Genomic DNA, 25,900 nt, shown 5'->3' on the forward strand with positions numbered 1-25,900 from the left:
CCAACGGCCTCTAATTTGCCGGTCTCTTGGACGATGAAGGCCTGCTTTTCCATGGACTGCCGCCTGGCCTTCTGCTTCACAGGGCGCACGTTGGGGCACACGTTGAGGTGATGCTCGATTACACTCCTGGGGATCCCTGCCAACTGGTCTGGTTCCCAAGCGAATACCTTCTTGTTTGCGCGCAGGAACCCGACCAGGGCCTCCTCCTGCTCGGGTTTGAGGTGGGCGCCTATGGTGAAAGTGGCGTTGGTGGACCCGTCCTCATCGACGGGTATTTGCTTGGTTTCTGCCTTGTCCTGGGTGAACAACTGCTTCTTCTTGGCGGGTGCAGCCCCCTTGGGCCCGGGGGTCTCCAGGTCGGCCGGCTGTGCCGACGCCGCCATCTTGAAGGCAAGCTTGAGCGCTCGCAGCGCGTCCCCGGTGTCTCCGTGCACAGCGAGGACACCGCTGCTCCCGTGCATCTTCATGAGGTTGTACACCGAGTGCGTCGTGGCCATGAATTGGGCCAGCGCTGGGTAGCCGAGAATGGCATTGTAGGGGAGGCCGATGGGGGCGATGTCGAAGTCAACTAGCTCCGTGCGGAAGTTGTCGTAGGTGCCGACGGTCACGGGGAGCTGGATCTGCCCCAAGGAACTGGATGACTTGCCCCCGACGCCTGAGAAGGGCCGGCTGGGTTGCAGCCGTCCCAGGGGTATGCGGAGGAGGTTGAAGGCCTCGACCGAGAGCACGTTGAGGCCCGCGCCGCCATCAACGAGGGTTCTGGTGACGGCCACCTGGCAGATAGTGGGTGTGCACAACATGGGGAGCGCGCCCGAGCAGGCCGAGTTGGAGGGGTGGTCCTCTGAATTGAAGGTCAGGCCGGTCTCGGGCGCCATCCGATCTGGGGGAGCCCCCTGCCGCGTGGAAGCGGCGCTGACCCGGCGGACGAACGGCTTGACGTGGTGACTTGTGGGCGGCGCCTGTGAGCCACCCAGGAGGGCTGCGACGACCGGGGGTGTTGGTGTAGCGCGATGGGGCGGCGCAGGAGAGCCCCCGCGGCGCGGGCGAGCTCGGCGACGCAGTCGAGCTTTCCCCGTAGACGTTGTCGGCAGGGCGGCAGCGCAGGAGCTCGTTTGCCACGAGGAGCGCAGCTCGAGCCTCCAAGGGGGCGCGGAGCGCGCGGGACGAAGAACCAGCCGGTGCGAGCGATGGAGTAGCGGTGCGGCCGTCTTGGTGCACGGATGAATGCTAAGACGACGCCTCCTGCTCGGCCCCCGCCGGGCCGGTGGCGGCGTTGATGGCGGGCGACGGGGAACGACGAGGACGTCCGCCGACGGGCGCCGTCCGGGCGACGCAGGAAGCGATGGCGGCCCAGCGCTCGGCGCGGGCCCGACGAGCGTCGGACATGGATGCGACGGTCGGAGGAGAACGGGGCGGTGGAAGACGAATTCCGGCGCACCCCTACGTGGCGCGCCAAATGTCGGATTTCGGGTTCCGGCAGACCCTTAAGGTTCGAACACTGGGGTGCGTGCGGAGATTACGCCTTCTACCTCTCCGTCTCGCAAGGATCTAAACTAACGAAAGAACAGCACAAGAGACATAGGGTTTGTACTAGTTCGGGCCACCGTTGTGGTGTAATACCCTACTCTAGTTTGTGGTGGGTGGATTGCCTCTTGGGCTGATGATGATGAACAATACAAGGAAGAACAGCCTCGCGAGGGTCTGTTCTTGGCTGGGGCGGAGAACTGCTGGGAGGAGTTCAGCCGCCTTTCTCTCTCTCTCTTTCCCTCTTGACCGAACCGGGACCCCCCTTGCTGTGCGAGTGGCTGGTCCTATTTATAGGGGCCCTGGTCCTCTTCCCAAATATTGAGCGGTAAGGGAGCCAACAATGGCGGGCTAATTTGAAGGGGGACAGCTAGTACAAGCTATCCTGACAAAAGTAGTCTTCGCCTACGCAAAGCTCTGGGGATGACGCCGTCTTGGGCTCCACGGTGACCTCCATGTCGTAGTCCTCCTGGTCTTGGTCTCGTTGCACCGAAATGGCAACCTTTGCCTGATGCCTCGGTACTCCGTGGCTGCGCTTTCCCCCTTTGCACCAAAGAGGAAAGGAGGACGCTGCGCGCGCTGGCACCCACCTGGCGCCCCGAGTCGTCATGGCTTGCGTCACGGGCACCTCGCGAGGTACCCCACCTTGATCTCCCCATCTCCTCGCGAGCCAGCCTGACGAGGCCGCGCCTGTGGAAGCTCCACGTCGTCCGCCCCGCGAGGCTTGCCCCCTCGCGAGGGTCTTGAGTCTTGTGTTGATGAAGATGGGCCGTGCTGGGCCCCTTTTGAGCCACGCCGCAGGCCACAGGCAGGCAAGTCTGGGGACCCCCGTTCCCAGAACGCTGACACTCCTACAGAAGACTAAGTTAGTGATGATGGTGTGTCTGCCATTTGTCATTTCTGACCATTAGATCTACATCTAACGACTATGAGGTAAGTTGTTTCCTTTTCTCACAGACATCCCACTTCTCTACCAATTTTTAGAAAAGCCCATAATTAGTATCTTAAAACCAACCACATCCCTCCCTCACCTCACCAAAACAGCCCAAGGAATATATTCTTATTGAAACATAATATATCTCTAGTGATATATGTATATCAAAATTAGAGTGTTTTGTATCAAGTTTGTGAATACGTATTATTCTAATTATGATCCGTTGCAACGCACATGAACATTGCTAGTATTTCCAACCATGCAAAAAATACTAGTATTTCCATAGTTTTGAGTTTTCCATCAAGATATTAGTCACTCATGGTTGATATTTACTTTCAATCACGTACACATATGCACTATGTAATTAGCCTTGCTTATTGGCTTCCAAAGCTTAACTTTCACTCCTACTTACAATATGTAGATTATTTAACAAAAAACTACCACTTTCAACCAGCCCTAGGAAGAAACTATTGTACAAAAAATAGCAAAAACATACCCAAAATTTCTTAATCCGCACCAAAAACTATCACCTAGTGCCGATTAGGCTCGTTTAAACCCGTTTATGACAGGCTTAGCCCACACGTCCGTGCTGACGAGGCATCTTAAACCAACATATTTTGTTTCACCAATGACACGAGGGACCCACATCTGACCTTCGATCCTGTTATTCCCCCCTCAAATCATTATTTTTCTTGAACATTACTTCAAATAATACTGATGCGTGTTCGTCGGTGGCGCCGGTGATGAGCGAGTTGGCCGCCGCTCCATCGGATGGGCCGGACGCCACGCGGGCCTCCGCACAGGTTGGCAGGCTGGCCCGAGCGTGACTCACGAGCGAGCAAGCCGCCGCGCTGGCCTTCGCTCGAGCCTGGCTGGCCTTAGCGCGGCGCGCGCGAGCAAGCCGCCGCGTCGCCGTGCCAATATAGCTAGCAAACCTTGCAGAGAAGCAGCTGGACTGAGCTATCTTGGCTAGCTAGCGACCGCGAGCGCCGGATGGAGCTGGCATCCGGGCTGCCGCAAGATGGGCTCCGCATTGCCGGCAGTTTTGACCTCGCCTTCTGCCGGCGGCGGTAGCTTCGTCCCATGGCCGAGGATGACTAGGTGGACCGGCCAGTGGTAGGAGGTCACTCGGGGATTTTTGTGCAGACTGACATGTAGGTCCCACAAGTCATAACGCCAAACTTGCCGGTCGAATAGAAGGCGTTGACTTAAGGGGCGACATGGGTTGAAACATGCCTATAACAACACTTTTAGAGTAGTCGTTTCTTGGTAGGGCTGGTTGGTAAGGGCATGTACAATGGTTGATAAGGTAGTCTTATCTTAAGTCTGCCACGTATGCAAGTGGTAGTAGTTTCTTGGCATTATTAGTGGTTTCTTGTAAGGAACAATGTACTACTAGCGACAAAAGGCGATTCTAGGTTGCGTTGTACTGCAACGAGTACTACTAGTGGTCGTGGGAGTGTATACCTCATTTTGTGGGTTCGATCCCTGCCGAACGCACGGCGGCCTTTTTTTTAAATAGTAACTTCGCTGCGAGCCAATATTGTACACGGTAGTTTGAGTTTGAAGTCAAACGGACGTGTCGCACCACAATCTGGGTGCACTGGATAGCCCAGCTAGGTGAACAGGTTTTCCTTCCCATCATCTCGTGGCTCGCATGCTTGCCCTAGCCACACCTCGCTTGCAACTTCCTTGTCAGCTAGTAACATATTTAAACTAGCGCCTCCCAATTAAGCCCGAGGAGCCGGAAAAGCCTGGCGCGGCATTGGGAACTATGCAATATGGCTCTGTACGTATAGTGCTTGTGGCGTTGCACGCATGGACTTCACTCCATTATCGGCTCTATAAAAGAAATTCCTCTTGATGTGATTTTTTTTGAAACGGAGGCAAAAGCTTTGCCTCATCTCATTCATAAAGAAGGAACTACTAACAAAGTTCGACGAGATCTATTACACCTCTAGAAATGGAAGGGAAAAGCCTAGTCTCGCTGTATCAAATAACTCAAATGTTCTGCCCCCTGCAGTAACTATCGTTGATAACCATGCTGCTAGTGTGTGCGTGAGAGGAGTGGCTGAGTAGGCCAGCTACGCGCTTGAATAGAGCACCGAGAGTACCCAGTACGCATGTGTAGTTTCCCTGCATTGATAGTACAGCAATGGTCCTAGAGAAAAGTACTACCCTCCACTTCCAATTGTAGCTCCTTGGCCCTGAGATTAAGAGTTTAAAACTGGTGCACTATACTAGATGCACAGTACATCGCACTACTAGTTGAGAAAGTAGTACTAGTACTGCTACAGTATGAGTACATAGTAAATAATAGCCTCACACCTTCGCTAAGGAACGATCGAGGAGCTACAGTTGGAAGGGACGAGGCCCTGCGGTTACTACGCTCTTATCTCCTCCTCACCAATTCCCTCCCCCTGAAGAGAAGGCAGTTCGTCCCTACTCCCATGGATTCGCCAGGCGGTTCTCCTCCTCATCGGGGCTAGGAGACCTTGGACGACGATCCTTTGGGAGAGAATGCACGCCGCTGCGACGTCCTCACCGATGCAAGACTCGGTGCTTCCTGCACCAACTTTATCTAGACGATGCTTAAACAGGCTTGGGAAAAGGCCATGCTTGTTGGTCTTCCATGCGTCCTTGAGGAGAAGGTTCTTCTATGGGACAATCCTTCGAACAGGCCATGGTTGCACATTGACTCCGCTAGAGTTGCTGACGTTGAGAGGTAGTCGGATTTTGTCCGACAAGTAGGTCATTCATGGAGTTTGATCATGTAGTACTTAGTTATTCCATTTCCATCCCGTAATTTCTCTGCCGCCCACCGTCTTATATATAGGTCTTGGTCGGTGCCAACGAAAATTGGCTTGCATACCTTCGGCCAGATACCACCATCATTTTGCACAACATCCATAGTAGTGCGGCCGTTCCCGTAGACCCCTTCTCAACCATTGGGATCGGCCTCCCGGACTAGCTGGGCTTGAATACGTATGATGATGCCTACATGAGATTGAAGAAGATAGCAATTGCGGACTCACCGACCAAGTGACGCGGCTACGACGATTACTATCTCATCGTTGTGTTCGACATAAGGATTGCCATCAATGCAATAGTCAGAAACGGCAGAGGCTGGCGCATGTTGGCCGTGGCAGATTTGTACCCCTACACGCTCGAAGACGCCGTGCACCATCTAGGCCGCAACTTCGTGGTGACAAGCCAGGGGACTTGTTTCATCTGGTTGCCATCATACGGTACGGGAGATTACAAACGAAATGCACAAACAATCATTTGCATACCTAACGGTATTCAACAATTTTGCAGGGACTAGTCATCCCTCGATCAAAATAAGATCGCCGATCTTGGATGTGCATTTGCATCCGCGATTCGGTCTAACCTGGAACCTTGTAGCTGACTTTGGCATATTGGGATCAACTATCTTTGCAGTCGTTACCCATGGCACCACTGATGTGCAACATGGTCACACAATCTACCACGATCGGACCGTCACCATCTACCCAGGTATTCCATTTAGTATTATATTTTTAACCCTCTCGCCTTCTCTTTCGTTGTTGTACTACTTACTAGTACTAGTAGGAGTACTTTTTACCTTGGAGGACGCGTATAGCTAGCTAGGCCCTTGAAGACTTGAACCCACTAGCTGCCACCATTTTTGTTTTTCCATGTCTTACAATCTCATCCATGTAGCCAAGAGTGGCTATATATAATAAGCCGGTTATTTTACTTCCTCTATACTGGAGTAGTACTATTTGCTGCACAGTATTACTAACCGCCATATTTGAGCACAATATTATTAAGCATGGACCTTGACTGTGTATTTCACCATGTGTCCAGATCTGAGATGCCGCGTGTACCAGATGAACGGCGCCGAGTTCGACCCCCGTGATGCTACGTGGATGCCGAGGAACACTCTTGGAGAGTACTCTCTTTTCATTGGGGACAGCTACCCCATTGTGAAGCGGATGCCACCTTCCGTGCATGACACCAAAGGCCTGCCATTCATGAAGCATGGTTGTGTCTTTAGTGCACACCGCCAGATGAATGACATGCTGGGACAAGCTATCCCTGATTTATGCCGCTTCAGCTTGGATGAGTCTCCATCGTGTGGAACCGGAATAGAAAGCTATGACAATGATTCCTGTTGCCCACCACTATGGATCGTGTCATCCATGAAGAACACCTGGGACTGGAACCTGGAGGAGGACATGTAGCCCATCTATAACGTGTAAGTGGGGTATGGTAAATTGTGAATGGTAGCGCTGTGAATATATGTAGACTAGTCGTGCACAAATTTATCACATGAATTGGAGATGAACTTGTGTGGCATACTGGCATTTGTCCTTTAGAATTTATTACTATTAAATGTGTTATGTGTACGTGCAACTTGTGTGGTTGTTGCACGAGATCCAACACGCTCATTGCGAAAAAAGGTGGCACAACTTTGGATATAGGTGACGTGGCGACATCATACAGTAGCATCATTCGCTATAGTTGTAATACTCCTACTAGGACAACAACTCCTATAAAACCTTGTGCTTGGCTCTTTGCCTCTTCAGGAGGTTCAACAGTTCATACTCGTGTGAACCTTACACTTGGCTCTTCGCCTCTTCGGAAGGTCCAACAATGATGATACTACAGTACAATATGCTTATGGATATCTGACACAGATTGGACTACTGCACGTCCACCGCGAGGGCGAGGGCGTGCGAGAGGGAGAGCGAGATGGCGCTGTACTCAAAACCCTCTCCTTGTCCTATGAGCCACCGCATGCGTGGGCGAGGGAGAGGCGTAGTAAGCAAGCTTCTCCTCGTTTGGCAAGTTGACGGGACACATCAAAGCAGTACAAGTACTAGTCCTTTCCGGCTAAATATGGCTTAATTTGAAATGAGAAAAATACACTAGCGGTCAACGTATGTAACAATATGCTCTTTACGGTCACTATATACAGTTTTGCGGTGATTATACAATCACTAGCTCATCGTAGAGCACCGTATTGCACCCTACTGACCGGCCACATAGTCGATGTGGCACTTTGTTGACTGGTTAAATTGTCACCTAGTTTTTGGGTCCCACCTGTTAGTTGGCAGAGCAAAGAAATCAGTTGGACAAAACTTTACGCAGGCGCGATAGGAGTCCAACCCTTGCGCGCGAACCACCCTGGCTGTGTATGTCAGCGCATGCACGTGTACTCCCTCGGTCTTCCAACAAAGAGTGTACATCTGCTAAAAAACAAAGAGTGTACATCTACACTTCCAATGCATTTAGCCTTTAATCTAAAATCGATATTGATTGACTAATGCACCAACTTGTGCTCTAGCTATAGGCTACATGCCTATCCTTAATTACAGCATGCAACAACCTTCATTTAATCTTCTTCTCTCAATGGTCGCATGCACACATAAATCTACTACTTCTGGGCGTTAGTTATGCCCTGGTCAATGTGTAGATCTCTAAATGTATAGTCTTTCATGGATGTAGGGAGTAGGTCGAGCACTTGAGCATGAGCGTGTGTGTTGCGTCGCGTGCTGTGTGTGGCATGGATGCGTGAGTGTTGCGTGCGTCCATGTGTACGTGTGAGTGTTGCATGTTGCATGCATGCATTCATGCATGCATGAGGCTTTTACTCCCTCCCATTGACATGTTCATATTTCAAGCTTCCTCTGTTCCCTCCATATTGTGATACTCCCTCTGTTCCCAAATACAGAGTAAAAGCCTCCTTCTATTCCCACGGAGTATTTGCCTCTCTAGAGATTTCAACAAGTGACTACGTACAGAGCAAAATGAGTGAATCTATACTCTAAAATATGTCTACATACTTCTGTATGTTGTATTCCATTTGAATGTCTAAAAAGACAATATTTAGTAACAGAGGGAGTAGCAAATAAACATTAAGTTATCTTGCTTTTCCCTCCTTGGTCACGGTGCACAACCAAAGATGACTCACCTGGATGGAGGGAGTAGATGGTCAAAGTTTGACACAAAATTAATGCATTGGTAAACATATTTTTTGAGGAAAACGAGTGCACTAATTGAGTGTTTTTGCAAACTACAAAAATTATTCCACCACTCATCATCTACATGGCAGCCTTAGCACATGTACAAGGCAGAGCATTGGGAGGGGACCGTGTGTACATGCATAGGGATACAGTAGATAGGAAGTCTTCACGATCCATTATCCCCCATCTCGGTTAGAGAGAAGTATTCAACTAGTCTTCACAGTGAAGTGACAATACACGCTGCAGCAGATGGGACACTTGATTAAAAAGCTGAACCGGCATGTTGGTGTTACTAAATCAGCCTTAGCCAGTACTGCCATCATGTTTTCCAGTGGAGCACGCTTCCACAAATACGACTACGCACCTCTCTCCTCCATTAACTGACATATGGGCCCTTTTGAGGTAGTCCCACATGTCATCGGCATAACTATTTACACTCCGAAGGACTGTGAGGGAGTCTTGGAATAGGGGGTGTCCGGATGGCCGGACTATACCTTCAACCGGACTCCTGGACTATGAAGATACAAGATTGAAGACTCCGTCCCGTGTCCGGGAGGGACTTTCCATGGCGTGGAAGGCAAGCTTGGCGATACGGATATGCAGATCTCGTACCATTTTAACCGACTCTATGTAACCCTAACCCTATCCGGTGTCTATATAAACCGGAAGGTTTTAGTCCGTAGGACAACATACACAACAACAATCATACCATAGGCTAGCTTCTAGGGTTTAGCCTCTCTGATCTCGTGGTAGATCTACTCTTGTAGTACCCATATCATCAATATTAATCAAGCAGGACGTAGGGTTTTACCTCCATCGAGAGGGCCCGAACCTGGGTAAAACTTCGTGTCCCTTGCCTCCTGTTACCATCCGGCCTTAGACGCACAGTTCGGGACACCCTACCCGAGATTCGCCAGTTTTGACACCGACATTGGTGCTTTCATTGAGAGTTCCTCTGTGTCCTCGCCGTCAGGCTTGATGGCTCCTACAATTATCAATGGCGATGCAGTCCAGGGTGAGACCTTCATCCCCGGATAGATCTTCGTCTTCGGCGGCTTCGCACTGCGGGCCAATTCACTTGGCCATCTTGAGCAGATCGAAAGCTATGCCCCTGGCCATCAGGTCAGATTTGGAAGTTTAAACTACACGGCTGACATCTGCGGGGACTTGATCTTCGACGGATTCGAGCCACTGTCGAGTGTGCCACACTGTCACGACAAACATGATCTAGCTCTGCCGCCGAACAGTGCCCTGGAGGCCGCACCCGCATTGGCTTCGACCCTTAATTCAGAGCCAACTGCGCCGATCGAGGATGGGTGGTTGGACGCTGTCTCGGGGGCTGCGATCCCAATGGCGATCGAGCCGAACACCAGCCCCGCACTCTGCGAGACTCGTGACTCCAAGGAGCCGGACTCCTCTTCGGACTCCGAACCCTCCGCGCCCCTGCCGATCGAATCCGATTGGACGCCGATCATGGAGTTTACTGCCGCGGACATCTTTCAGCACTCGCCTTTTGGCGATATTCTGAAGACACTGAAGTCTCTCTCTTTATCAGGAGAGCCCTGGCCGTACTACGGCCAGCAAGGTTGGGATTCGGACAACGAAGAAATTCAAAGCCCACCCACCACCCACTTTGTAGCCACTGTCGACGACTTAACCGACATGCTCGACTTCGACTCCGAAGACATCGACGGTATGGACGCCGATGAAGGAGACGATGAAGAACCAGCGCCTATTAGGCCCTGGAAAGCCACCTCATCATATGACATATACATGGTGGACACCCCAAAAGAAGGAGCTGGCGATGGAACAGCGGAGGATCACCCCTCCAAGAAATAGCCTAAGCGCCGGCATCAGTGGCGCCGCTCAAAATCCCGCCAAAGCAAATACGGTGATTCTAGCACGGGAGATAATAATACTCCGGAAAGTGCCGAAGAAAACCCCCTCCAGCAAGATTTAGCACAGGAGGATGGAGAAACCAGCCCTCATGAGAGAGAGGCAGACAGAGAGGTCGAGGACGATAATTATATGCCTCCCTCTGAAGATGAGGCAAGCCTCGACGATGACGAATTCGTCATGCCAGAGGATCCCGTCGAGCAAGAGCATTTTCAACACTGGCTTATGGCCACGGCAAGAAGCCTCAAGAAAAAACAGCAATAGCTGAGAGCTGATCAAGACTTGCTAGTCGACAGATGGACTGAAGTCCTTGCGGCCGAAGAGCATAAACTCGAACGCCCCTCCAAGAGCTACCCAAAGCGCAGGTTGCTACCCCGATTAGAGGAGGAAGAACTTGATGCGGCCGACCGGCCACCTCGTGGCCGTGACAGAGAGGCCTCTCGGCCCTCAACTCAAGCCGCACCCCGTACCAAGGCACGGGAATATGCGCCGGACTTACGAGATATGTTGGAGGACAAGGCAAGGCAAACAAGATCGAGCTACGGATCGCGTGGGCGCCCCACGGCTCGAGACGGTAACCGTCACGCTGGCCACAAATTCGGCAGGGCCGAACACAGTAGACAAAGCTCATTGGAGCTACGTCGTGATATAACCCAATACAGAGGCGCCGCACACCCACTATGCTTCACAGACGAAATAATGGATCATCAAATCCCCAAGGGTTTCAAACCTGTAAATATCGAATCATATGATGGCACAACAGATCCTGCGGTATGGATCGAGGATTATCTCCTTCATATCCACATGGCCCGCGGCGATGATTTCCACGCCATCAAATACCTCCCACTCAAGCTTAAAGGACCAGCTCGGCATTGGTTTAACAACTTGCCAACAGGATCAATCAGTTGTTGGGAGGACCTGGAAGCCGCATTCCTTGACAATTTCCAGGGCACTTATGTGCGACCCCCAGACGCTGATGACCTAAGTCACGTAATTCAGCAGCCAGAGGAATCGGCCAGGAAATTCTGGACACGGTTCTTCACAAAGAAACATCAAATAGTCGACTGTCCGGACGCTGAGGCCCTAGCAGCCTTCAAGCACAATATCCGTGACGAGTGGCTTACCCGGCACCTGGGACAGGAAAAGCTGAAGTCTATGGCAGCACTCACGACACTCATGACCCGCTTTTGCGCAGGAGAAGATAGCTGGCTTGCTCATAGCAACAATATGACCAAGAACCCTGGTAATTCGGATACCAGGGACAGTAGTGGCAGGTCGCGTCGCAACAAGCAGAAGCGCCGCATTAACGGCGACAATGCTCAGGATACGGCAGTTAATGCCGGATTCAGAGGCTCTAAATCCGGTCAGCGGAAAAAGCCATTCAAAAGGAATCCTAGGGGCCCGTCCAGTTTGGACCGAATACTCGACCACTTGTGCCAGATACATGGCACCCCCGAAAAGCCGGCCAATCACACCAACAGGGATTGTTGGGTGTTCAAGCAGGCAGGCAAGTTAAATGCTGAAAACGAAGACAAGGGGCTGCATAGCGATGACGACGAAGAGCCCCGGCCGCCGAATAACAGTGGGCAGAAGGGTTTTCCCCCACAAGTGCGGATGGTGAACATGATGTACGCAACGCACGTCCCCAAGAGGGAGCAGAAGCGCGCGTTAAGGGACGTATACGCGGTAGAGCCAGTCGCCCAAAGTTCAACCCATGGTCCTCCTGCCTGATCACCTTTGATCGAAGGGACCACCCCACTAGCATCCGTCATGGCGGATTCGCCGCATTGGTTCTAGACCCAATTATTGACGGATTTCATCTCACTAGAGTCCTTATGGACGGCGACAGCAGCCTGAACCTGCTTTACCAGGATACAATACGGAAAATGGGCATAGATCGCTCGAGGATTAAGCCCACCAAAACGACCTTTAAAGGCGTAATACCAGGTGTAGAGGCCAATTGTACAGGCTCAGTCACACTTGAAGTGGTCTTCAGATCTCCGGATAATTTCCGAAGCGAGGAGTTAATCTTCGACATAGTCCCATTCCGCAGTGGCTATCACGCACTGCTCGGGCGAACCGCATTTGCCAAGTTCAATGCGGTACCGCACTACGCATACCTTAAGCTCAAGATGCCAGGCCCTCGAGGAGTAATTACGGTCAATGGAAACACCGAACGCTCCCTCCGAACGGAGGAGCACACGGCGGCCCTTCCAGCGGAAGTACAAAGCAGCCTCTCCAGGCAGCTCTCCAGTCCGGCCATTAAATGACCGGACACCATCAAGCGCGCCCGGAGTAACCTACAACAAGACCGCCTGGCACGATCCGAGCAGGCGTAGCAATGCGGCCACAACCCCAGCCCTAGCAAAAAGGCGACGCCAGTGCTTCGCATACATAACTACGCTCTAGAAATACCATGGGTACAGGGGGAGGGGCACCATCACGGCACGCCCGAAGCACGGCTTAAACCGCACCAGGGGCTGCCGATTTTTTAATTTTCTCTTACTTTCAGGACTCCATCCTTCGGAAGGCCTGTTCGACAGTTCAATGGCCGCATAAACGATGCAAGAACCAGGGAAGCAGACAAGCCACACCGCATTACGGAACTCCCAGGTGGTCTCTATAACGAGTAGTATACCTGTTTCGCATACTATTCCACAGCTTGCCCCTGAAACGGACATGTTAAATAGTCTAACCTTTTGCTTATCGCATTATTTGTATCGTTCTGCTTTCATCGCAGCCCTCTTTAATAAACAATGCATAGATTTTGTCTATTTTTGCATTACTTTTTTTTATAAATGTTCCTTAACGACATGTTGCACCCGTACACTTTGGTACGGCCGAAATACGCCAGGGGCTTCCGTACCCCTCAACATGGTGTGAGAAGTCCGAACACTTCAACAAGTGTGGCACCCCGAACTTATAGCATTATATGCATCGGCTCCGAATCATGTCTTGGGTCAATAGTTGGGTTTGCCCGGCTCCTATGTTTTGGTGCCTTACGTTCCGCTATATCGGCTAAGGTAGCACTAGGAGAACCACTGCGATTGTGCCCCAGTTGAGCTGGGTCGAGCACCTCAGTGGAGAAAGCTAAAACTGACTGTCATGATGAAGCGAGAGCTGTTCGCTGTTCGAGAGGTTTTTCGAGTCCCTAAAGACTTATGCCGCTTAGAGCGAGGAGCCTGCTCTGTCCGGCCAAGGCGTGGATAACGCCCGGAACCCGGTCTACCGAATACTAGGGGCTTCGCCGAAATTTAAAATTATAGAATTCTATGGCTAAGTGAGAGTGTTAACGCATTATAGTCCGATTGCCTCGTTCGTTGGGCTGAACGCCTCCCTCGAAGGACCCAAACATGGGAAAAAGAGCGCTCAGGTTTATCCCCGAACACCCCAGCACTAGCAGCACGGGGGCAGAAGCCGACGACTCGCCATCTCTCAGAATTCATAAACAGCCGCACAGAAGGTAATATTTTAAATTCCAACAGCATTGCTTAGCGCATATGAACAAGTTTTTCAGCGCACAGGACAAAACGAGCAAGTTTCACTCAATAATTACATCCCTAGAACATTCATCCGCCACAAGGCAGGCACCCTTCAGAACATCCTTATAATAATTCTCGGGCTTGCGATGCTCTTTCCCCGGCGGTGGCCCGTCCTTCACAAGCTTCTCAGCATCCAGCTTGCCCAGTGCACCTTAGCATGGGCAAGGGCCCTACGGGCACCTTCAATGCAGACGGAGCGCTTGATGATTTCGAGCCTTGGACAGGCCTCCACCAGCCGCCGCACCAGCCCGAAATAGCTCCCAGGCAGAGCCCCTCCAGGCCACAGCCGAACTATGAGGCCCTCCATGGCCTGTTCAGCCGCCTTGTGGAGCTCGACCAGTTGCTTCAGCTGGTCGCTCAAGGGCACGGGGTGTCCAGCCTCAGCATACTGAGACCAGAACACCTTCTCTGTCGAACTACCCTCCTCGGCTCGATAGAATGCGGCGGCATCGGACACACTCTGGGGAAGATCTGCGAACGCTCCTGGAGAGCTCCGGATTCAGGTAAGTAACAAGTAACTCATGTTTATGTGTTTGCTTTGCATAAAGAATGCCTTACCCGTCGCCATCTTATTCACCTCATCCAACTCCTGGAGGGTCTTCTGGGATTCGGCCTTGGCAGACTTGCCATTTTCAATAGCCACCGCGATCTCGGACGCTCGCGTCTTTGAGTCAAGCTCCAAACTCTCATGTTTTTCCATGAGACCCTGGAGCTCTTGCCGTACCTTGCCAACCTCGGCCTCATACTTCTCCCACTCGGTGCGCTCCGTGGCCGCCCTCTTCTTGGCCTCGACCAGCGCCTGCTTAAGGGTCTCCACCTCAGACGTGGCCCCTACAATAGCCACGATAATCCTGTCATTTTTTGCAATTGCACCTTTTCATATATATTTAAACAAGGTATTTCTTACCTTCATTGTCCTTGAGCTGCTTCTTGGCACGCCCGAGCTCCTGCTCGGACCACTCGAGGTTCTGCTTTAGCGTGTCCACTTCCGCAATCAGTGCGGCGAACGCAAGCAGAGAAGCCTGCATATGCATATTGACTCCTTTTTGTTAGACTCCTGCGAATTTTATTTGATCCTCTATTCGGCTTTTCTTCCCGAACGCCAAACAGAGCATCAGGGGCTACTGTCTATGCGGTAATATTATTTACACATTCTTTACTTACCTCAAAGCCTATTAAAAGGCTAGTACAAGCTTCAGTCAGTCCGCTCTTGGCGGACTGAACCTTCTGGATCACCGCACTCATAATAGTGCGGTGCCCCTCGTCGATGGAGGCGCCTTGGAGCGCCTCCAACAGATTGTCCGGCGCCTTCGGTTGGACGGGGGTCGCCGGCATAGTGGGCTGGCTCCTCTTGGAAGGAGGTCGCCCGCCGGACTCTGGAAACTTTGAAGGTTCCGGAGCAGTGTCCGGCCTAGAGCCGGACTTGGAGCCCTGGGGGGTTTCATCCCCTTTACTCCTGGAGTCCGGGAGGTCGCCTTGCGGCGCCTCCAGGACCACATCCTCCCGTCTTGGAACCTGTTGGGACAACACTTTGGTGTCGTCCTTAGGACGGGGGGAGGAAGCCGTCGGAAGCGTGTTCACATCCGACGAGTCCAGTGATCCGCTCGACGACGCGTCGAGCCGGTCTTTGGGTGGGCTGCATAAACATATTCGGCATAAGGTAAAGCTGTGCAATAAACGAATACTATGAATTACTCTGGTATCTGGATGCTTACGATTTGGCCAGGGGCTTGGCCCTAGGCAGCCACTCCTCCCCGCCGTCGTCGGCATCGGTGCAGTAGTCCGGAGGAAGGGTTTTCCCCTTCTTGGACCCTCCGGCCTCCCCAGAGAGGGCGGCCTTCCTTTTCTTCTCTCCTCCCGCTGGAGGGGGAGAGGTCTCTTCTTCTTCCTCCTCGTCTTCACGGGAGGAATGCGCCTCGGAACCGTCGGATGATGGATTGGACACCTCCTGGCGCCGGGCACTCTGTTGAGTCCCCGTGGCCTTTTTCGCGGCCTTCTTCTCCGGCACCACATAGGGTGCCGTAACCAGCAGCTTCGCCAAGCGAGCGTCCGCTGGGCCTTCGGGCAAAGGAGTCGGACAGTTGATCTGTCCAGACGTCACCTGCCAGTCCTGTCAAAGGTAAGGGAGCTCAGATCCCGCATGGAGTCAAACTATGAAAAACTGATACCCTGTAAAAGGAAAAAATAGCTTACCGCGAGAGCGTGACGCTGCATACTGAATCCGCGATCCCCGGGAGCCTCGGTGCCCTTGAAAAGCACCTTCCAGGCATCTTCATACATCGTGTCGAAGAGCCTGCTCAGAGTTTGGTGCCGCGCCAGGTCGAACTCCCACAGGTTGAAAGCCCGTTGTTGACACGGGACGATCAAGCGGATGAGCATAACCTGGAGTACGTTGACAAGTTTGAGCTTCTTGTCCACCAGGGCTTGGACGCATGTTTGGAGTCCGGTCAGCTCTCCTTTTTTACCCCACGACAGGCCCGTCTCCTTCTAGGAGGTGAGCCGCGTAGGGGGTCCAGATCGAAACTCAGGGGCTGCGACCCATTCAGGGTCGCGCGGCTCGGTGATGTAAAACCACCCTGATTGCCACCCCTTCAGGGTCTCCACAAAGGATCCCTCGAGCCATAAGACGTTGGCCATCTTGCCCACCATGGCGCCTCCGCACTCCGCCTGGTTGCCGCGCACCACCTTCGGCTTGACATTGAAAGTCTTGAGCCATAGGCCAAAATGGGGGCGGATGCGGAAGAAAGCCTCGCACACGACGATAAACGCCGAGATGTTGAGGACAAAGTTTGGGGCCAGATCGTGGAAATCCAGGCCATAGTAGAACATGAGCCCCCGGACAAATGGGTGAAGAGGGAATCCCAGTCCGCAGAGGAAATGGGGGAGGAACACCACCCTGTCATGGGGCCTAGGGGTGGGGATGAGCTGCCCCTTTTCAAGAAGCCGATACGCAATGTCGTTAGACAAGTATCCGGCCTTCCTCAGTTTTTTGATGTGTCCCTCCGTGACGGAGGAGACCATCTACTTGCCTCCCGCTCCGGACATGGCTGGAGAAGGTTGAGGTGGGGAGTGCGGACTTGGGCGCTGGAGCTCGAGTACGCGATAATGGATAAGCAAGGGAGGAAGAAGGCATAGGTGAAAAGGTGGATCCTTATCCCCTTATATGGGTGGACGCAACTACGTGTCCCCACCAGCCTGGTAAAACTTGCTTATCTCCAAGCGCCGTAATCAATGGCGCAGTTGGTTTACCCACGCCCGTATTGATGAGAATCCCGGAATAAGGGGAAACGATCTCTGCTTTAACAAGACGTGCCAAGGAAACCGCCTCGCATGACGCGCTGAGGTGGGATAATGAAATGACTTGGATAAAGGCTTGGCCATGGTGTGTCACATTACAGAATACATCAGTAGATTAGATTTGTGTAAATATTATTCTCTCTACGGCAATATGTGGAAACTTATTTTGCAGAGCCGGACACTATCTTTGTGTTCAAAATCTTCTATGAAGTACTTGGAGGAGGAACCCGCCTTGCAATGCTGAAGACAATCTGCGCGCCGGACTCGTCGTCATTGAAGCCTGGTTCAGGGGCTACTGAGGGAGTCCTGGAATAGGGGGTGTCCGGATGGCCGAACTATACCTTCAGCCGGACTCCTGGACTATGAAGATACAACATTGAAGACTTCGTCCCATGTCCGGGAGGGTCTTTCCTTGGCGTGGAAGGCAAGCTTGGCGATACGAATATGCAGATCTCCTACCATTGTAACCAACTCTATGTAACCCTAACCCTATCCGGTGTCTATATAAACCGGAGGGTTTTAGTCCGTAGGACAACATACACAACAACAATCATACCATAGGCTAGCTTCTAGGGTTTAGCCTCTCTGATCTCGTGGTAGATCTACTCTTGTACTACCCATATCATCAATATTAATCAAGCAGGACGTAGGGTTTACCTCCATCGAGAGGGCCCGAACCTGGGTAAAACTTCGTGTCCCTTGCCTCATGTTACCATCCGGCCTAGACGCACAGTTCGGGACCCCCTACCTGAGATCCGCCGGTTTTGACACCGACAGACGGTATATCCTGGTAGTAGTACTAGTAGAATTGAGATTTAATGCACTTTCTTCCCCATCTTTCACTCTTCTTCCTCCTCTCTTCCCCATCGTCGGCCGCACACCATTCCCCCCTGCTCACTGCTCGCCCGCCCATTCCATCTTCCTTGGTAGCTCGCTCGTACCATATCCCCCCGCTCACTGCTCAGCCACACATGCCACCTTCTTCGCTCGCCCACCTGAATACACTTCCCCGATGGCTCGCAGGCACCGAAAAGCCCAGTCACTCAGCGCCCTAAAAAACCCTATGGCAGAACCGACTGACACGCAGAGCCGCGATTGGAATTCCCTCCCTGATGTTCTCTTGGAGCAGATCTGTAATCGTATGGACCTGCTCAGCACCGTCCGTCTGGCCGCATGCTCGGTGTCTTTGTACCATCTACTCGTCTGCAACCAGCCGGCTCTTTTAAGACACCCTGCTTGCTGATGCCTGATCCTCGCAGGTGGCCCAGACACCGACTTGACGATCCTATGGAGGTTGCCGTGGTGCCCCTCAACATGCTACGACTACCCGTCCACCTGTCCTTCATGCACGACCACTACTGGGCGGGCATGAAGGCCAACTGGATCGTCCTCATCCACCAATCTGGTAGCCCGTGGCGTCTCGTGGATATCCACACCCAGCGAGAGATCACCCTTCCATCGTTGGAAGGGTGAAGCTACTTACATATTGGGCATCAAGATCTATAGGGATAGATCGAGATGCTTAATAGGACTTTCACAAAGCACATACCTTGACAAGATTTTGAAGAAGTTCAAAATGGATCAGTCAAAGAAAGGGTTCATGCTTGTGTTGCAAGGTGTGAAGTTGAGTAAGACTGAAAGCCCGACCACGGCAAAAGATGGAGAGAGAATGAAAGTCATTCCCCATGCCCCAGCCATAGGATCTATAAAGTATACCATGTTGTGTACCATACATATTGTGTACCATGCCATGAGTTTGGCAAGGGGGTACAATTGATACGACCAATCCTAGCTCCGGTCATGTTGATGTTGCAGTTGTTCAAGGATTTAAATGCATGCATGTTGGTTCGGCCCATGATGCTTATCATATGTTTAATATGGACCAAGGGATGCATGCATATGCTAGTACATGCACGTACAAGGTCAAAGCATTGGCTGGTTCAATTCTAAATACATCAGGGTCAGGTCTTGCTCGAAGCTCTAATAAAATAAGAGATACAATTGATTTGTTTGAGTTGCCAAGGCCGCCGGAAGTAAATCCTGATTCAGTTTGGACACGTATAGATGATTTTATGTGGGACTCTGATTGGAGAGATAGAGGTACAACTCGCTGGTTTAAAAGGAAAGAAGTACATACAAGATTCTTATTTATATTCCTGCCATGCAAAGAGAAGTACGGCCATCCATTATCTAGAGATAGAGTTGCATGGAGCTGCCTTTCCTTAAAGACCATCGGTTGGGGGCCACCAACAGATTGCATGAGAAGCGCATCCCATAGCTGATTATTTTTGGCAAATCTTAGTCAATTGATAATTTTAGGAGAGTTCCGTTTATTTTTCTTTCTTGTAGCATACTCGTGTTGGGTCAGCTATATTGATATAAATAGCCATAGTACGGTTTTTGTAAGGGAGGTTATTTTGGGAGATGAATTAGACACATGTGTGTCTTTTGGCCGCCGGCCATTATCGAGTTTTGAGAAATCTTGTCAAAAGTCTCTACTGGCCTGTGAGTTCCTGTGACACGACGCGTAGGAGATTACAAGCTGAACCTATACGGTTCGTCCATGTTATTCCCTCAGATAGAGGGGTTGGTGTGTTGTTTTTGCGAGGTTTGTGAACATCTTTGTAAACCCGCATCTAGTTCTTGCTCTGATGGGGTTTTGTGCCGTGAAAGATCGGGTCAACAATGGATCGACCGTCGTCTCGAGGTTCGCTCCTCATCAACAATAGTGATCCAGGAGTATATCATTGGACAATGGTCAAAATTATCCTTAGTTACCTAAGAGGACTAAGGAAATATTTCTTGGTTATGGAGGTGATGAAAGAGTCTGTCGTAAAGAGTTACATCGATGCAAGCTTTGACACCGATTCAGATGACTCTAAGTCTCAATCTGGATACATATTGAAAGTGAGAGCAATTAGCTAGAGTAGCTCCGTGCAGAGCATTGTAAACATAGTAATTTGCAAAATACATACAGATCTGAAAGTGGCAGACCCGTTGACTAAACCTCTCTCACAAGCAAAACATGATCACACCTTAGTGCTCTTTTGGGTGTTAATCACATGGCGATGTGAACTAGATTATTGACTCTAGTAAACCCTTTGGGTCTTGGTCACATAAAGATGTGAACTATTGGTGTTAAATCACATGGAGATGTGAACTAGATTATTGACTCTAGTGCAAGTGGGAGACTGAAGGAAATATGCCCTAGAGGCAATAATAAAGTTGTTGTTTTATATTTCCTTATATCATGATAAATGTTTATTATTCATGCTAGAATTGTATTAACCGGAAACTTGATACATGTGTGGATACATAGACAAAACACCGTTCCCTAGTAAGCCTCTACTAGACTAGCTCGTTAATCAAAGATGGTTAAGTTTCCTAACCATGGACATGTGTTGTCATGTGATGAACGGGATCACATCATTAGGAGAATGACGTGATGGACAAGACCCATCCGTTAGCTTAGCATGTTGATTGTTAAGTTTCATTGCTATGCTTTCTTCATGTCATATACATATTCCTTTGACTATGAGATTATGCAACTCCCAGATACCAGAGGAATACCTTGTTTGCTATCAAACGTAACTAGGTGATTATAAAGATGCTCTACATGTATCTCCGAAGGTGTTTGTGAAGGAAATATGCCCTAGAGGCAATAATGGAGTTATTATTTATTTCCTTATATCATGATAAATGTTTATTATTCATGCTAGAATTGTATTAACTGGAAACTTAGTTCATGTGTGAATACATAGACAAACAGAGTGTCACTAGTATGCCTCTACTTGACTAGCTCGTTGAATCAAAGATGGTTAAGTTTCCTAGCCATAGACATGAGTTGTCATTTGATTAACGGGATCACATCATTAGAGAATGATGTGATTGACTTGACCCATTCTGTTAGCTTAGCACGATGATCGTTTAGTTTGTTGCTACTGCTTTCTTCATGGCTTATACATGTTCCTCTGACTATGAGATTATGCAACTCCAGAATACCGGAGGAACACTTTGTGTGCTACCAAACGTCACAACGTAACTGGGTGATTATAAAGATGCTCTACAGGTGTCTCTGATGGTACTTGTTGAGTTGGCACATATCGAGATTAGGATTTGTCACTTTGATTGTCGGAGAGGTTTCTCTGGGCCCTCTCGATAATGCACATCATTGTAAGACTTGCAAGCAATCCGACTAATGAGTTAGTTGCAGGATGATGCATTACAGAATGAGTAAAGAGACTTGCCAGTAACGAGATTGAATTAGGTATTGAGATTCCGACGATTGAATCTCGGGCAAGTAACATACCGACGACAAAGGGAACAACGTATACCGTTATGCGGTTTGACCGATAAAGATCTTCGTAGAATATGTAGGAGCCAATATGAGCATCCAGGTTCCGCTATTGGTTATTGACCAGAGATGAGTCTCGGTCATGTCTACATAGTTCTCGAACCCATAAGGTCAACATGCTTAGCATTCAGTGACGATGGTATTATGAGTTTATGTGTTTTGATGTACCGAAGGTTGTTTGGAGTCCCGGATGAGATCAGGGACATGACGAGGAGTCTCGAAATGTTCGAGACGTAAAGATCAATGTATTGGAAGGCTATATTCGGACATCGGAAAGGCTCTGAGTGGTTCGGGTATTTATCAGAGTACCGGAGAGTTTCGGGAATTTGCCGGGGAGTATATGGGCCTTATTGGGCTTTAGGGGAAAGAGATAGGGGAGGATGCACGCCCCCCAAGGCCTAGTTGGAATTGGACTAGGGGGACGGGCGGCGCCCCCTCCTTCCTTCTCTCCTACTCCTACTACATGAAAGGGGGGAATCCTACTCCCGGTGGGAGTAGGACTCCCTAGGGCGCGCCATAGTAGAGGGCCGGCCCTCCCCCTCCTATAGTCCTTTATATATGGGGGAATGGGGCACCCCATGGACACACAAGTTGATCAGTTGATCTTTTAGCCACGTGCGGTGCCCCCTCCACCATAATCCACCTCGGTCATATCGTAGTAGTGCTTAGGCGAAGCCCTGCGTCAGTAGCATCATCATCACTGTCATCACGCCGTCGTGCTCACGGAACTCTGCCTCGAAGCTCTGCTGGATCGGAGTTCGTGGGACGTCACCGAGCTGAATGTGTGCTGAACTCGGAGGTGCCGTGCGTTCGGTACTTGGATCGGTCGGACCGTGAAGAAGTACGACTACATCAACCGCGTTCTCATAACGCTTCCGCTTATGGTCTACGAGGGTATGTGGACAACACTCTTCCCCTCTCATTGCTATGCATCACCATGATCTTGCGTGTGCGTAGGAAAATTTTGAAATTACTATGTTTCCCAACAGTGGCATCTGAGCCAGGTTTATGCTTAGATGTCATATGCACGAGTAGAACACAAAGGAGTTGTGGGCGTGGGTATATACATATTTCTTGCCGTCACTAGTTGATTCTTGATTCAGCGGCATTGTTGGATGAAGCGGCCCAGACCGACATTACGTGTACGCTTACGCGGGATTGGTTCTACCGACGTGCTTAGCACACAGGTGGCTAGTGGGTGTCTGTTTCTCCTGCTTTAGTTGAATCAGATTCAATGAACAGGGTTCTTTCTGAAGATCAAAAAGCAATCACTATATCGCGTTGTGTTTTTTTATGCGTAGGTAAGAACGGTTCTTGCTCAGCCCGTAGCAGCCACGTAAAACTTGCAACAACAAAGTAGAGGACGTCTAACTTGTTTTTGTAGGGCTTGTTGTGATGTGATATGGTCAAGACGTGATGAGATATAAGTTGTTGTATGAGATGATCATGTTTTTGTTGAAGTTATCGACAACTGGCAGAAACCTTATGGTTGTCTCTTTATTGCATAAGATGCAAGCGCCAAATGATTGCTTTACTTTATCGCTATGCGATAGCAATAGTTGCAAGAGCAATAGTTGGCGAGACGACCATGTGATGGCACATTGATAGAGATCAAGATGATGGAGATCATCTCGGTGATGATAGAGATCATGTCGGTACTTTGGAGATGGAGATCAAAGGCGCAAGATGATCATGGCCATATCATGTCACATATCTTGATTGCATGTGATGTTTATCCTTTATGCATCTTATTTTGCTTAGCTCAGCGGTAGCATTATAAGATGATCTCTCACTAAATTTCAAGGTATAAGTGTTCTCCCTGAGTATGCACCATTGCGACAGTTCGTCATGCCGAGACACCATGTGATGATCGGGTGTGATAAGCTCTATGTTCACATACAACGGGTGCAAGCCAGTTTTGCACACGCGGAATACTCGGGTTAAACTTGACGAGGCTAGCATATGCTGATATGGCCTTGGAACACTGGAGACCGAAAGGTCGAGCATGAATCATATAGTAGATATGATCAACATAGTGATGTTCACCATTGAAAACTACTCCATCTCACGTGATGATCGGACATGGTTTAGTTTATTTGGATCACGTGATTATTTAGATGACTAGAGGGATGTCTATCTAAGTGGGAGTTCTTAAGTAATTTGATTAATTGAACTTTAATTTATCATGTACTTAGTCCTGATAGTATTTGCATAACTATGTTGTAGATCAATAGCTCGCGATGTAGCTCCCCGGTTATTTTGATATGTTCCTAGAGAAAAACTAAGTTGAAAGATTGAAAGTGCAACTATCCCTAGGTGGTTTTGGTAATTCATAACAACATATAGCTCATTGAGCTAATGCTATTCCAAGATAATTATTTCAGGAAAGCTCAATGATTAGCATGGCATGGATGTGAAAGTGGAACCCTCAAAATGCTAAGGACAAAGGATTGGCTCAAGCTCAAAAGCTCAAGAGTCTTCATTTTATATTTTAGTGATCCAAGATCACATTGAGTCTTTAGGAAAAGCCAATACTATCAAGGATGGATGAGGTGTTGCTTAATGAGCCTCTTGCTTCATGTGCTTAGTGATATGCTCCAAAACCCTCAACCACTTTCCCATATCCACATATGACCTAAACCCTAAGCCAAACTCGGTCCTACCGATTCTTCCTATCCGGCGCCACCGAGATTCACTTGTCATTAGCCACTGCCAAACCCTAGCAATTCGGTTCTACCTATAGGGATCTCGGTCTCACCGAGATGGGATTGCAAACTCTCTGTTTCCCTTTCGTAACTTTTCGGTCTCACCGAAAGAGCGAATCGGTCCCACCGAGATTGCAATGTAAATTCAGTGTTTCCCCTTTGTAACTTTTCGGTCTCACCGAGTTCCACTCGGTCTCACCGAAAGAGCAAATCGGTCCCACCGAGTTTGCCTGACCAACTCTCTGGTTAGCTAATTACCAAATTCGGTCTCACCGAGTTTGTGTAATCGGTCTCACCGAGATTACGTTATGCCTAAACCCTAACCATATCGGTCCTATCGAGTTGCATGTCAGTCCCACCGAAAATATCTAACGGTCACTAGGTTTACATTTTCGGTCCGACCGAGTTTGTTGATTCGGTCCCACCGAGATTGGAAAACTGTGTAACGGTTGGATTTTGTGTGGAGGCTATATATACCCCTCCACCTCCTCTTCATTCGAAGAGAGAGCCATCAGAACACATACACCACTCCAACTCATATGTTCTGAGAGAGAACCACCTACTCATGTGTTGAGACCAAGACATTCCATTCCTACCATATGAATCTTGATCTCTAGCCTTCCCAAGTTGCTTTCCACTCAAATCTTCTTTCCACCAAATCCAAATCTTATGAGAGAGAGTTGAGTGTTGGGGAGACTATCATTTGAAGCACAAGAGCAAGGAGTTCATTACCTACACACCATTTGTTACTTCTTGGAGAATGGTGTCTCCTAGATTGGCTAGGTGTCACTTGGGAGCCTCCGACAAGATTGTGGAGTTGAACCAAGGAGTTTGTAAGGGCAAGGAGATCGCCTACTTCGTGAGGATCTACTGCTAGTGAGGCAAGTCCTGTGTGGGCGATGGCCATGGTGGGATAGACAAGGTTGCTTCTTCATGGACCCTTTGTGGGTGGTTGCTTCTTCGTGGACCCTTCGTGGGTGGAGCCCTGTGTGGACTCGCGCAACTGTTACCCTTGGGTGGAGCCCTGTGTGGACTCGCGCAACCGTTACCCTTCGTGGGTTGAAGTCTCCATCAACGTGGATGTAGGATAGCAACACCTATCCGAACCACGGGAAAAACATCCATGTCTCCAATTGCGTTTGATTTCTCCAAACCCTTCCCTTTACATTCTTGCAAGTTGCATGCTTTACTTTCCGCTGCCAATATACTCTTTGCATGCTTGCTTGAATTATGTGATGATTGCTTGACTTGTCCTAAAATAGCTAAAATCTGCCAAGAACTAAAATTGGGAAAAGGTTAAGCTTTTATTTGGTCAAGTAGTCTAATCACCCCCCTCTAGACATACTTTCGATCCTACAAAGATGTTAGTGGCAATGATGCAGATTGGATCCATGATCTGAGGATTATCCTCATTGCTGCACAGAAGAATTATGTCCTTGATGCACCGCTAGGTGACAGACCGATTGCAGGAGCAGATGCAGACGTTATGAACGTTTGGCAAGCTCGATACGATGACTACTTGATAGTTTAGTGCACCATGCTTTATGGCTTAGAATCGGGGCTTCAAAGATGTTTTGAACGCCACGGAGCATATGAGATGTTCCAAGAGTTGAAATTAGTATTTCAGACTCATGCCC

Source organism: Triticum urartu, chromosome 2, assembly GCF_003073215.2.
Source record: "Triticum urartu cultivar G1812 chromosome 2, Tu2.1, whole genome shotgun sequence".
Classification (NCBI taxonomy): domain Eukaryota; kingdom Viridiplantae; phylum Streptophyta; class Magnoliopsida; order Poales; family Poaceae; genus Triticum; species Triticum urartu.